Raw genomic sequence first — 15,448 nt, 5'->3', positions numbered from 1 at the left:
GCAGAATGACAGCTAAGACAGCTGAGTAAGACAGCAAATCACTGATTGCTGTAACTCACTGTACAAACAGAACATCAAAAGTCACTCCATAACTTAGCCATCTAGGTTTCTGTGTGTGCACTACACTGTGTGCAAAAATTCCATCCTTAGACAACAGAGGATTGGCGCTACAGTGGCCATCATCTGTGTCCTCTATTTTGAGTCAGTGGCAGCGGTCTGCAATGCTACCACTACACCAGCTGTCAATGATCCTCTGCGCCTATATACCGCAGACTGCTGTTATCCACTGTCAACCAAGTCGGATATCAAGTGAAGAGATGTAGCTTCCCAGTAACTCAGTAGCCTACCTGTAAAATCAGAGCCTATATCCTTTCGCAGTAGTGTCTGTGGTTGCCATAGTTACACAACGTGCAGTGGCAGCAAGTTCTGGACACCTCAGTATTATGTCAAGGTATAGCCGTATGGCAAGAACATATTGTCTCCCAACATTGCCCACTTCAATGCAGAGTTCAGTTTAACAGTTAATAATTAACCCTGTTCTTTTGCTCCTCTTTTTTTATCATGGTGATTATCAGACATTACATTTACCCTGTAGTATTAATCAGTTAATACATTCCTTTATTTAAACTCAGTTGCCATCCTATCATTTTCCTTTGAAGTAGAGACCAGAGATCCCTTCAATCAAGAAGGCTTCTGATATCAGACTGGTTGGACTCATATTAAGTAATAAATTGATTAATCAGAGTTTTTCCCTTGAAACAGTGCCCTGTCAACAAGAATTAACTAGTAAATTCTCGATAAAGGGACTAAAGGAACACCTAACAAAGAGGTCAGAATCAAAAAGATGAATAAAGTTGATATCTTGAGTAAATATCTGACAAAATGAACTGATCCCTTAGTTTTAGTGATTGCTCTGCTCTGTCTGTGTCATGGATGTATAATTGAAGCATATTCGAAATTCCCTGACAATGGCTGAACACTAGGGTGACTACTCAGCTTCTGTACCAGTACTCTTGCCTGCTTCTCTAAACTGAGTGTGTGCAGAGCCAGACCTACTGCAGCTAATACACTGACTATAGATAAGTTTCTCATAAAACTCCACATCAAATAACCTCAACTATCATTTTTAGCCAAAATAGTAAAAGGTGGTCTGATTTGAAGATTAATTTAAAAGGTAGAATAAACCTTTTCAAGATAATGTGCTTGCCAAAAATTTCATACATATTCCAAACTATATCTTATTCTAACCTTATCTAATAAAGGACTAATTTTCTAGAGGTCTAATTTTCTCCAGATTAAGGAGAAAATTGTTGCATTGTCCTCAAAAGAATTTTGAGGATTGGGAGTTTCATCATAACGCAACTCAAATGTTCTACTTTGCCAATATAATTAAACAATACAACTGAGGAACCACGGATAAATATTGTAGATTATCAATCAATAGATATAGATAGATCAGATATCAATCACAGCCCATTACATTCTAGCTCTTTTCCTTTTCAAATAGTAAATTTTGTGATCAAAAATACATTAAATGCTTGGAAAAAAAAACATTAGGTTAAGAAATCCCCAAAGATCTTTGACATTGCAAACAGAGTTTCAACTGAGGAGGAATTAAAGGGATAGAAAGAGACAATAAGTAGGTGGTGTACACAATATTCTTACCAAAGCTGAGAGTAATGAAGAATTACTACAAAACATATGAGTTACATAATTTAGTTGTATGCAGAGCTTACACAACAAAAAATAACAAAAAAAATCTAATTTCTAATGAAGATCAGTATAATTCATGACAAAAATATAGTATAGTACAGACAAAATTCATAAGTTTGGCAGTCAGAGTGACGTCCTCTTATATGCTCCATTTACAAAGCTCTATTGGTGGAATGGAGCCAAAAAAAAACATCCAACATTAATAAATTAAAGGAAACCTTAAAACAGGAACTCTGTTTCATCTTAGAAGGTCTTGTTTGTTGTGCATGCGTGTGTGCTACTTCCCTGTATGCATACGTGTGGTTGTGGGCATTTGTCTGTGTGATAACTATCTACAATGCCAAGAGTCTGAGACCACTTTCCCAATGTTTGTGAAGGTGGGACCACAATATTACCTGTGATAACAACCTTATGTGACTGTCAGATACGTGTACGTGACCTACTCAAACAGGATTGAATCATGAAATTTGATTCTGAAGAAAGGACAATTATGTAATATGCTGAAATATTGATATATATTAGAGGTCCGTAGATGAAAACACAAAGCAAAGGGACCCTGCCATTTATCATAAAACCAAGTGATTCAAATGAGTTCCCAAGAGAATATGAGGAGCATTTAAAGTTATCCCTATCAAATACAGCCAGGCAGCCTCCACAACCTGCAACCCCAAGCTGGTGAAAATAATTGAAACCGGGAAGACACGTTTTATTTAATGCAGCATAGTCACCTGGGTTTAACCGATTCTCAATAAGCATGGAGAAATCCAAATTATTTGATAATATAAAGTAATGAATAAAGTCATGAATGAAAAAAAGAGACATTTTACCAAATGTAACTGAGTTCAAAGAGGGGCATGAAGCAGGGCTGTCCAAGGAGAGCTTGGCAGGGACAAGATTATTGGCATACTGCCCAGCTGTATTCCCGACTGGGGACTCCATCACTGGTGACAATGGGAATTGCCTTAACAGGTGATAAAGAATACTGTCATAATTGAAGACAGTTTGTTGTGTTTGTGGCGAGCATTTTTACCCCAAAACTACTTGGTTGTAGCCCATCTGAACTGTGGAAAGCATGTGGTGGTTAAAGTTGAATTAATTAACAAATAGCTAAAAATGTTTGAGTCATGTCAGCATAGATGCTGTATGGGACCAGAAAAAACAATGTTGCTTTTGAGTTGTATTTTAGACTGAGCAACTGAATTAAATTGTTCTTTTAATAACTCAGTTCCCTATCAAGATGAAACATCAGTGATGCTCACAAAGGGGCACTTCTTGATGAGAGCAGGTAGCTTTTGGGCACTTGACACCTACCTCGATTGAGTGGACAGACACATGCTTCACCTGTATAAGGGTCTGTTGATCATACTTATAAGAATTTTTTATTTTTTCAACTTACAAAAAAAGTCTAGGTATATATTTAAGCCCTTATTTGATAGGGTGCTGAGTAAACATATAGAATGTTTCCTTTTCAAAAGATATTATTAATGACACCTTTTCAGATGTTTATCCATGTGTATCTCAGTGTGGAAGGGTCATCTTTGAATAAATTGATATGCACAGCCACAGGGTTCTTTTGATCATTAGTACGGCTGCTACTTCCATGTTCTGAAATACAGGTGTTTGGACAGCATGTCATTTGTCTTATGTAAGCTGAGGGGATATTTGAACATCGTGTTTTGTGTTACAGGTAATGAAACTCGATATAATTTTTAATTTTATTTTTTTTTACCAGAATGTGGATGAGTGAAAGTGATATTTGAATGTGAAAGTAAATTGTGCACACTGGGCACACTTGAAGTTGCCATCTGGAATGGCCGATACGGAGTGAGTAGGTTGTTCTGGTGGATAGTCAGCTCTGATTATGAGATGACAAATGTTTGGGGCATGTTTGCAAACAATGCCCGGGGGGGATCTTTAGAATCAGAATCAGAATCGGTTTTATTGCCAAGTATGTTTCCACATACAAGGAATTTGTGCTGGTGACAGTGGGGCTCTCTCGCCTTGTTGATAAGGCTGATAGCAGACGGGAAGAAGCTGTTTTTGTGGCGAGAGGTTTTGGTCCTGAAGGACCGCAGCCTCCTGCCAGAGGGGAGTGACTCAAAGAGTTTGAGGCGTGCAGGGAAGATTGTAGCTGACTCCTCCCACCCTGGACACAGAGTCCTTGAGGCGTACAGGTCCTGGAGGGATGGTATATTGCAGCCAATCACCTTCTCAGCAGAGTGGATGATACGCTGCAGTCTGTTATTGTCCTTCTCTGTGGCAGCAGCGTACCAGATGGTGATGGAGGAGGTGAGGATGGACTCAATGATGGAGGTGTAGAAGTTCACCATAATAGTCCTTGGCAGGTTGAACTTCTTCAACTGCCTCAGGAAATACATCCTCTGCTGAGTTTTTTTGATGAGGGAGCTGATGTTCAGCTCCCACTTAATGTCCTGTGTAATGGTGGTTCCCAAGAAGCGGAAATGCTCCACGGTGGCCACGGGGGAGTCACAAAGGGAGATGGGGGTGGGTGGGGCTGGGTTTTTCCTGAAGTCCACTATCATCTCCACTGTCTTCAGAGCGTTAAGCTCTAGGTTGTTCTGCCTGCACCAGGTCACCAGACGGTCAGTCTCCCACCTGTAGGCAGACTCATCGTCGTCTGCAAACTTCAGGAGCTCGACAGACTGATGGCTGGAGGTGCAGGTGTTAGTGTACAGGGAGAAGAGCAGAGGAGCAGAGGAGACCTGTTGGCTCTGTAGGCGAACTGCAGGGGGTCCAGGAGTGGGTCAGTGATGGATTTGAGGTGGGACAGGACAAGGCGCTCAAATGATTTCATGACCACAGAGGTCAGGGCAACGGGTCTGTAGTCATTTAGTCCTATGGGCCTTGGTTTTTTGGGGACAGGGATGATGGTGGAGGATTTGAAGCAGGCTGGCACGTGGCAGGTCTCCAGTGAGGTGTTGAAGATGTCCGTGAACACCGGAGACAGCTGATCAGCACAGTGCTTCAGGGATGATGGAGAGACAGAGTCAGGACCGGCTGCTTTGCGGGGGTTCTGCTTCTTAAAAAGCCTGTTGACATCTCTCTCCAGGATAGAGAGAGACGTTCCTTTGGTAGGGGAGGAGGAGGGGGGGGTTCTGATGTGGCTAGTTGTTGAGGTGCCAGGGCCCCTGCTAAAGTGGGGGAGGAGAAGCTGGTGGTCTGGAGGTGGTGGCTGGACTCGCGGGGTTGGTGTCAGGCCTGTCCCATTGTCTTTCAAAGCGGCAGTAGAACTCATTCAGATCGTTGGCCAGATGGAAGTCATTAATGGAGTGGGGGGGGGGTTTAGGTTTGTAGTCAGTGATCTGTCTGAGCCCTTTCCAGACAGAAGCAGAGTCATTGGCTGAGAACTGGAGCTGAAGTTCCTCAGAGTACAGACGTTTAGCTTCTCTCACCGCCTTCCTAAACCTGTACTTGGACTCTTTAAGGTCAGGTTTAAGATTAGGATCAGATTATGCCAATGTTGCTGGACAAGTATTGTGTGTATTGCAGAGGGACCTCCATTATCTGAATCAATCCTCTTGTTGAGACATTCATTTTGGCTGACATTCTTAAATCTTTCTACAGCATTTTGAATCCAACCTACCTCATACTGCCTATCCCTAGTCTTGCATATCAACGTGCTGTGTCAGTGTTGGAGAATGGTTTGGCTGCACCCATTATCATTCTGCTGTGAGGGAAAAAAGAAATGCTCTTGCTTGTTTGCATTTCTTTAATCCAATCACAGCCCAGGATGCGGCAACAGTGCCCCTGCAAAATAGTGTCAGAGGGAAACTTTGGTGGAACATTTGTACATGTGAAGGCAATCGCTGGCATTACAATGGAATATTTTCCTCAAAGAAAAGGCCTGAAAAAACAACAAAGGGCCAAAGAAAGTGCAGGCCGAAGGAAGTGCAAAGGGAGGAGAATCCACAGCAAACTCATGGCAGGCCTATGCCCACAGCCATACAAGCCTATTGTTAAATCTTTCCACCTTGTAGGTGCTGTGTTTTTTGAGTTATATGATTTACAGATTCTTTTAAAAGTGACTGATTGGAGGACTTGGGAGACATCCCACCTCTATCAAAAAAAGTCTTTTAATCAGTCACTTTAAGGGAACACCATATACAAGAGATTCGATAATACTTAAAATTATTGTTTAAAAACCTCCTCAAATAAGGTGGTACTATCATTTGATTTTGCTGAGGCACAAAATCCATTGTCTTTCATTTGTTGGGTTGATTTTGTGTTTAAGGAGAGTCTTTAGTGAGGCATGAATGTGGCATAGCTTTAATTAGGTTTTTCTTGACAGAGATACTCGGCTCCTCTCTCTTTTTATTTGAAGATGCATTGGCTCCCATCCTGCAGTCAGCCTCACTGCAGGAGACAGGAGGACGTGCACGTGCTTGTATCTATGTCGGGGACCTGATACTCATGGACAAGAACAAGATGGCGGCGTGCACGGGTGCAGCGGCTCTTAGCTCTCCAGTTTGGTGCTTGTTTTTATTGTTTCTTTTGTGTGCACTTTCTTTTCTGAGCGACGCGCTCTCATATAGTCACCAGGACCTAATTGGCCTGTGCTCCAAGTACATTTTGTTCGTCTCTGGCGACTACCAGCGTGAACACAACATCCCGGAAGACATAGCGAGACCGCCGGGGTCTCCGTGGATGGTCAGCCCGCCCAGCAAACGCAGGAGGCGGCGGAGAGAGAGGAAACAGAAGCGGGGATGCCGGTCGGGCTCAGCTGCTAGGCTACGTAAACAACCACACCGGCCAGCAGTACCGAGCCTCTTCCTCTCGAATGCGAGATCCATTACCCACAAAATGGATGAACTGGAGCTACAGATGGCCACGACGAGCTTCGTGCGAAACTGCAGCATTATTTTTATCACGGAGTCGTGGCTTCACCCGCAGATGCCCGATGCTGCAGTCGAGCTAGCAGGCCGCACGCTACACCGGCAGGACAGGAACCGGGACTCAGGTAAGAGCAGAGGAGGGGGGCTCTGTGTTTACGTTCACAACGAGTGGTGTTGTAACAGCAGGATCATTGACACACACTGTTCTCCGGATTTAGAGGTTCTGGCAGTCTCGTGCAGACCTTTCTATCTCCCGAGGGAATTCACGGTAGTCATTGCGATAGCTGTTTACATCCCACCGGATGCTAACGTTAGCACGGCTCTCAGCCTCCTGTTCAACACCATCAATAGACAGCAGCTCGCTCATCCTGATGCGGTTTTTATTGTTGCCGGTGACTTCAATCAAGCGTGCCTAAAAACTGTGCTACCCAAATTCGCCCAGTTTGTGGATTTTGCCACCAGAGGGAAAAACACTTTGGACCATGTTTACTCCAATATCAAACATGCATACAAAGCCACACCCCTCCCCCACCTGGCTGGATCTGACCACCTCTGCATGTCCCTCACACCCATCTACACCCCCCTGCTGAGGGGAACTAAACCTGAGAGAAAGACAATAAAGACCTGGCCCGAAGGAGCCCTCTCTCAGCTACAGGACTGCTTCTCCACAACTGTGTGGGACATATTCTCCAGCCACAACCTCCAGGAGTATACGGACACTGTACTCTCCTACATCAAGAACTGTGTTGACAATGTCACCGTCAACAAAAGGGTCAGGGTTTTTGCGAACCAAAAACCCTGGATGAACAGTAAAGTGCAATCCCTCCTGAAAAAACACAACACTGCCTTCAAGTCAGAAGACAAAGCAGTGTACAGCGAGGCCAGGGCAGACCTGAAAAGAGGCATCAAGGAAGCCAAGGCGGCCTACAGGAAGAGGATTGAAGACCACTTTGTTGAAAACAACCCTAGAAGGATGTGGCAGGGGATAAACCACATTACAAACTACAGAAGCAGGAACCAGGCGACAACTAGGATCGACGCCTCGCTGGCAGAAGAATTGAACCAGTTCTTTGCCCGCTTCGAGGCGGTCAGGCCCTCAGCTGTCGCATCACCCCCATCCCCCGTCAGCACTAGCACACTGACACTCCAGGAGCAGGAAGTGAGACGTGTGCTTAGGACAGTGAACCCCAGGAAGGCAACCGGACCCGACGGAGTACCCAGCAAGGTGCTCAGAGCGTGTGCGGACCAACTGGCAAGAGTGTTCACCACAATTTTCAACCTGTCCCTGTCTTTGGCCACCGTTCCACCCTGCCTCAAGACCTCCACCATCATCCCCATCCCCAAGAAGACAGCAGTGGACAGCCCCAACGACTACAGGCCTGTTGCACTTACGCCTGTGGTCATGAAGTGCTTTGAGAAACTGGTCTCTCAGCACATCAGGACTTGTCTGCCTCCCACTCTGGACCCCCACCAGTTTGCCTACAGGGCAAACCGATCCACCGAGGACGCTATCACCATAGCGCTCCACACCGTACTGAGTCATCTGGAGCACCCGGGCAGCGACGTGAGGATGCTCTTCCTGGACTTCAGTTCGGCTTTCAACCATATCATCCCGGAGATCCTGATCCAGAAACTGTCCCACCTGGGCCTCTCCACCCCCATCTGCTTCTGGATTAAGGACTTCCTGACAAACCGCTTACAGACTGTCAAACTTGGCCCCCACCTATCCAGCATCATTACACTCAACACCGGCTCTCCACAAGGATGTGTTCTGAGCCCCTTACTGTTCACACTCTACACATCCGACTGCTCCCCGACACATCTCTCAAATACCCTCATAAAGTTTGCGGACGACACAACCGTGGTCGGACTCATCTCAGGGGGGGATGAGTCCAACTACAGAGATGAGGTCAAAAGACTGAATGCGTGGTGTTCGGTTAACAACCTCCAACTGAACACCACAGAAACCAAGGAACTCATTTTGGACTTCAGGAAGGGCAGAGAGGACCCGGCCCCACTTTACATCCACGGGGACTGTGTGGAAAGAGTCCACACCATGAGATTCCTGGGTGTGCAGATATCGGACGACCTCTCCTGGACTGCGAACACCTCGGCGGTGGTGAGGAAAGCCCAGCAGCGTCTCCACTTCCTGAGAGTGCTCAGGAGAAACAACCTGGAGGAGAGGCTGCTGGTGACCTTCTACAGAGCCACCATAGAGAGCATCCTGGCGTACTGCATCACAGCGTGGTACGCGGGGTGCTCAGCAGCTGACAGGAGAGCACTACAGGGGGTCGTCTGCACAGCCCAGAAGATCACTGGCTGCTCTCTGCCCAGCCTGGAGAACATTGCCAACTCTCGCTATCTGAGCAGAGCTGGCAACATCATCAAGGACCCCTCCCACCCCTGTAACCACCTGTTTGACCTGTTACCGTCGGGCCGAAGGTACAGGTCACACAAAACTAGGACCAACAGACTCAGAGATAGCTTCTTCCCGAGGGCTATCACTGTAGTCAACAAGGACAAAAAGAAATCCGGATGACCGGATGATCACATAATAACTACCAATTACCTGTGCAATAAACTGGGCCTAAAGTGCAATAATCGGGCTTTCATCCATACCACGTGTAAATAGCTGTACATATCACTTGCCCTTTTATACCTCCTTTATTTTAATTTTGTGTTCTCTTTAAGTTCCTATTTATTTTATTTAATTACCATTGTTTGCACCAAGGGAGCAGCGCTCAAATTTCGTTGTACTATGTATAATGACAATAAAGGCGATTCTGATTCTGATTCAAGCTGACCCATATGGAGTCATCAATAATTCTTTAAAGGTTCTATAAATTAGATTTTAAACAATAATAAAGCAGTAAACAAATATTTTCTATTTAAAGATATAGTTGAGTAATGGTATTCTGAGCATAGAATGAAGTCACACCTCCTTTGTGTGTTATAATCTGGGTTTCTCTGTTTTCGGTTTTGGGAACTGGTCTGAGAAAATGGTATGTTTGTGCGTGTGAATCCATCCTGTTAAACAGGCCTTACCACATTTAAACTCAAAGGCACCGCCCACACACAAGCAGACAAAGTGCAGTCTGAAGCTTTCAGGTGAAAGCAACCTTCCAGAGTTTCCTCCACTGAAGAAACCTTAAACTTTTTTTTAAATCTAAAAAGGCTCCAACAAAGAGTGTTGAGACCAGAGCACAGGCCTGTTGGCCATGAGGCCTACTGACTCAAATCCTGGTTGGCTGGTGGACTGTCAAAACATCCAGAAAGTTTGTTTGTGCGACCTCAGATAAATCCAAGGCTGAATTGAGGCTTTCCCAGTGGAACTGCAATCAGATCCCGCTCAGCCGGTTGACAGTCAAAGCCAGACCGTTTAACCTTTGCCAGCTCCAGTGTCTTATCAGCTCCTTTAATTGTGCGATGGCAGATTAAGTCCAAGGCTAAATTTCTTTCCCAGTCCAACTGTGGAGGCAATACTGCTCTGTCTTTACCAAGATGGAGAGCCCTATGAGTTGCTAAAGGGCTCCAATTCAGAACTAGTTTTTCTTCTCCATGTGTAAGGAACTTGACGCTACATAATACTGGTACTTGTCTGTTTTCATTAGTGGCAGGGACGATATATACAGAACATTTAACCCAATTTATTTAACAACTGGTAAATGGTAAATAACATGGGTGGCTCTTGAGAAGGAGGAATTTTCACACTCAAAATTGAAGGCATATCATCGTATATCATTTTAATGCATTTCAAAAGGTTATGAAGTAACTGTTCACCCAATTAAACACAAATCCATTGAACATTTTCAAAACAGTCAAAGTATGAGCCTACAGCACAGCTATTTCTTAATATGCTTTTTTTAGTAGTTAACGTTTGCTGTTTTTTGATTTTCCACAAAGGCATTCCTCGAACAATAGGTTACGAATTTTATATCTTAATTTTTGATACACATTCTAAAATGAAAATGTGTCTTTTTCCAGGGTTATGCTCACTCACTGGTTTAGTGGGACACAACAGTGGAATTGTTAATGTTATCACCTGTGTTTTTCATGCTATGACTGTCTGCTGTGAAAAAGACTGACAGCAATATCACACTGACATATTTCATCAGTTCTTCACCAGGGTATTTCTTTGAATATTGTACATTTTTCACGTTGGATGACTCACAATGGAAATTTCAACAAAAAATGATTAAAAGATAAATCTGTAGTACATTTGAATTATTTTAAATTAAAAGTGGAGATACTGTAGCAGACTCATTTGCCAACATTTTTTATAAATCAGTTTTTATGATTTATTTCATTTACTGTCATAGCATTTGAAACTTCTGGAACAGCATAGTGTAAACTGCTCACACAGTACATCAGCAAAACATGTACTATTATCCTACTGGGCAATGTGTTGTGTGTAAGATGGTGTACTTCACTGGGTCTGTGTTTATATGATTAATTAGGATTAAAGCATGTGAACAGTAGCTGGAAAACCACGCTGGGTAAATCAAACCTTGTCATTAAAAATTCTTTTGAATTGCATCTCTTTTGAAGTTGTAAAATAAAATAAAAATAAAATACAGAAATTGGTAAATATCTGTTGGTCAATGTTGGCCTCAGTCAAACCAGGATAAACAAAAAACAGCATGAATTATTGCATGACTTAAGTGACTGAAGCAGATCGACTCTTATCTACTCCTCTGCCATTGCACCACTCTTTAACCAAGTATCCTAAACTACTAGTAAAAGCTATGAAGCTCATTTCTGGACTATTTTGAAAAATGTGTGAAGAGAGAAAAGTGAAATCTCTTACACTCTGGGTCCTCAAAAATATTAAAACCCCTTCATGCACCCCTTTCCTGTTTTGCAGATGGAAGATAAGTGCTGTTATAATGTTCAGAAAGAATCCCAGGTATTGCTGACTGTTCCAGTGAGAGCTGCTCTTGTTAATGTGTCTGACTGTTTATGACAATTACAGCCTTTTGCAGCTGAGAGAGGGTGAGAGGTCATAAGTTCTTAATGGGCTCTCAGTAGCTTATTTGTGTTCAACGAGAGTTAACAGGTGTTCCACTGCTTAATGTGGCAGTACACAGAGAAGATGGTCAAATGATAAACAGAGATAATAAAATATGATTTTAAAAAGGGCTGAGAGGAATTTACTTTTACTGTTTTAAATGTTTAAAACATCCTTTCAGAAATACCTGGGTGATGATGATACCAATTCAATAATATCTTTGTTATTTTCTTGTCTGTGTGTGTTTTTTTTTTAAGCGCCAATGGCTACTTTTTGCTTTGCAAGTTTTCTCGTGGCTCTCCTGTTAATTTCTACACTCTTTGTGATGGAGAGACATATAGAGAGGAGTTAAAGCATTGGAAGAGGCCAGATAAGATACATAAACTCTCTAGCAAACTCTCTAGGCCAACACCCACTGGAAAAATTTAGACTTCCTGGTGAGGGTAAGGGCACAATTTTGACTTCGGTTATAACACCACATTGCTGTGTCATCTGATCTGCAGCCATAAGTCTTGGACATTCGGGTGAAGAGAGGAGCATAGCTGTCAACTGATCAGCACCTTGTAGTGCATGAGATCAGATGGTTGGGAAGATGGTCAGATAGACCCAGTAAACCCGAAAGTTTACTGGAGAACCTGCTGACAGACATCAGTGTTGATGGAGGCTGTCATGTTGAATAAGGAAGTGTTTCGGTTCTGACTGGCCCAGGGAACTCCTGAGGCAGAAAACGGGTACTGGCAGGCCAAAAGAGCTGAAGCTGCAGCAGTGAGGTGAACTGCAAACTTAGACTGCGCATATCGGCAGGCGGCAGACTTTGAGGAACTCCTGAACCTGAGCAACATGTCCTCTGAGGAGTGAGAGTCTGAAGATTTTGGGGGAATCTCACTCATATCTCTCGCAAACATCTCTGAGGTACTCAAGAAGCTACTCTGTGGTAAGGCACGGGGAGTGGATGACAGTTTCTGAACTGCCACACCAGGGTGGTGGTTACCATTTTTTTTTAAAAAAAGGGGAGTGGAGGGTGTACTCAAACTATCAGGGTAAATTGAACCTTGTGGTGAAAGCTTGGATGCTGTCGAACCTCAGACGGGGGTTAAAGTAACAGGCCAGGGGGGTTGACACATTTGTCCTTGTATATGCTTCTTATCTGTGATTGTAGGCATTAAAATATATTTTCTATATGCATGCCTGGAATAATCTTGTAATATGATTTCAGACACCTCTAAAGTGGAACATACCATCACTTAACCTTGGCGTTAGTTGAACATTTGATCTGCTTGCCTCACTCCCATCAGTGGCTTGCATCCTCATGTCTGTGCTTCCATAAGTCATGTAAGCAAACAGACACTGTAGGTAAATGTGAGTTGCACTTGCTAACTATCTAGCTTTCTAGCTATGTAGCAAGTCTTACATTTTTTGCTTTTATAATTGGCACCCCCTTGTTTTTCACTCAGGAATTGTCACGATCACTGGTGCAGACAAAGGAGAACCCAGAAGCACGACAACGAGGCAGACGAGTAGCAAAGGAAGATCAGTTTACTTCCAAGAAACAGGCAGAGTCAAAACCAGGAGATCAGAATCAGGCAAACAAATCCGACAAGGAGCAGGCAGGTATCCGTAGACCAAGAAAGGCAAAACAGGGTCAGAACAGGAAGGCAGAACTGGAACTGCTGGAGAGCTTGGCAACATATAACACAAGACAATCTGGCAGGGAACAAGTGAAAATGGACTAGTATATACTGAGGAACTAATGAGCAAATGGACTGCAGGTGAGGAGGAGATGGGCGGGGAAACCCAGGTGAGGGAAATGAGTAGATTGCATGGCAGGGAAGAAAGGCAGGATCTGAAATGACAGGAGAGTTAGTGAAGTGACATGAAACCAAAATAAAAATAAAAACAAACTAAGAGTTATTGTAACTACGTTACAGGAATTAAGGTTTACCTGGTTGGGTAATTAAACAATATTAAAATCCATGTGTACTGACAGCTAAGTAATTTTATTAGCAGTGGTGAAAAATAATAAAGTAGATTTACTCTAACTATTATACTATACTAGTAAAATACACATTGTTAAATATTTTCCCTGAGAGTGATTTAGTGATTTCATTTAGATTTTGTCTTTTGACTCCTGACTACAAATGTTGTTTGGTATGTGCTTCTTGAGCTGGTGTAATGAATTTGGTTTATCATCATCTACAGACTACAGACATTACATTAAACAATTATTATTATTATTATTATTATTATTTAGTTATTGTTCATAGCTAAAAATATGCTAATTAAAACACAATCCACACAAATATCTAATAGGATAAAATGATGAAGTGATGACATTTTATATCCAATTGGTCAATGGTAACCTTCACTGTTACATCATAATGATATACAAAATCACTTCTGGCCATTATTCAGTGCTGTAACTCAGGACAGGTTTGTGACAATATTTCCTGCAACTTGACTGCTTGTCAGAGACATACAACTGCAGTAGTAGTAATTCTGGTCTTGGGCTTTCAGAGGTTGTCTTGTCTGCCACAGTTCCCCTTAACTGCCATCTCTTACTAACACTTTGGACAGTGAAAATTTCAAGCTGGAGGTGCTTTGATATTCTTTATAGCTTCTCATGCTTTATAGCCATCAAGCAGCTTCATTTTCAGATCCTTAGTAAGTGACTTTGAGGAGTCCATGGTTGTTGAGTGTTGCCTCGGGGTTTGAAGAGTTCCCAATAACAATTCTTGACCTGTCCTAAAAGGTCAGCCTGACATATTAATGAGGTTCTGTGTGTTTTACAAGAGGCCAGGTGTATTTACTTACATTAACTTAAAAAATCAACAAATATATGCAATATTCTTAGGTGCCCAAACTTTTGCATGCTAGGTCGTAATGGTGTTTGTACTGTATGTCTTGAAATTGGTCACACTCTGGTATTGATCTGTATGTGGACAGCACTTTCCACTCTTTCATCAAGATTACATCAGTACTCTTGCAGTCTTGTAGCTGCTCAGGTATTATGTAGCAGCACACAAGCAACAGTAGATATATTATGTACAGAGCTATGCCAGCAATGATAAAATTGATGGTTGAAGTGCGATTAAAGTGAGGCTCAAGCTGTTAATTCTATCTGATTTCTGTTTTTATTTTAGATAGAATGCAGCAATGGGAAATATTTACATTTTTATAAGTTACAGGTAATCATGATGGTAATTAGCAGTGATACTAGTAATGCCTGTAGTTTGCATCATGAATGAACTCTCATCTACAGTTGGCAGAGGCATACAAACGTGAGGCATTAATTCTACTCCTGGTTTTTGAAAGGTGGTCTTGTCTGCCACAAGACAACCGCTGTGATGATCTTTTGTGTGGTAATAAATGTAAATATATGAAATAGGGCTGGGACAAGATGTTTATTTCCTTATTCAATTCTATCATGATGCATGGGTGCAGATTCAGTATGTATTGCATTATATGAGTACTTTGATTTATTGCATATTTTTTTGTTAACTTACCACAAGACCATGGGAATTGTTGGATCATACACTTTCAGTCATATTTCCAAAACATCACATGCCAGTCAGTCTTTATGTCAGCAGCATTATTGCCATAAACCCCTTGGCTCTGTCTTAAAGCCATGTTAACAAAAAATCTGTCACTGAGAATACCACTTAGGAGTAGGCAATAGGCCAATACAGTATGTTACTCTTCTACCTGTTAGGTAAAGTGCTGTTGATTTGGTAAAGAACATCTGCTTGTTGGTATATTTTGGGGACCTATTTTTCTGAGAGACAAAGGAGTTGTAGAACTGAGGGACATGTGGTGGGAACGAGCGTCTACGGTCTTGACAGATGGTGCATGAAGCAGGGGTACAGAGGGGAGGAAG

At 42.7% G+C, this 15,448-nt stretch overlaps 1 protein-coding gene across 3 annotated transcripts in view; it reads left to right on the top strand.

Moving 5' to 3' along the window:
• Positions 1 to 15,448, top strand: part of LOC139613275 (glutamate receptor ionotropic, kainate 2) — a 296,545-nt gene that overhangs the window by 205,015 nt on the left and 76,082 nt on the right. The window lies entirely within an intron of this gene.

The sequence above is a fragment of the Trachinotus anak genome, unplaced genomic scaffold (assembly GCF_046630095.1).
Source record: "Trachinotus anak isolate AG129_WGS33_773 ecotype Australia unplaced genomic scaffold, CSIRO_AGI_Tana_v1 ptg000032l, whole genome shotgun sequence".
Classification (NCBI taxonomy): domain Eukaryota; kingdom Metazoa; phylum Chordata; class Actinopteri; order Carangiformes; family Carangidae; genus Trachinotus; species Trachinotus anak.
This window is presented reverse-complemented; position numbering and strand designations above follow the sequence as displayed.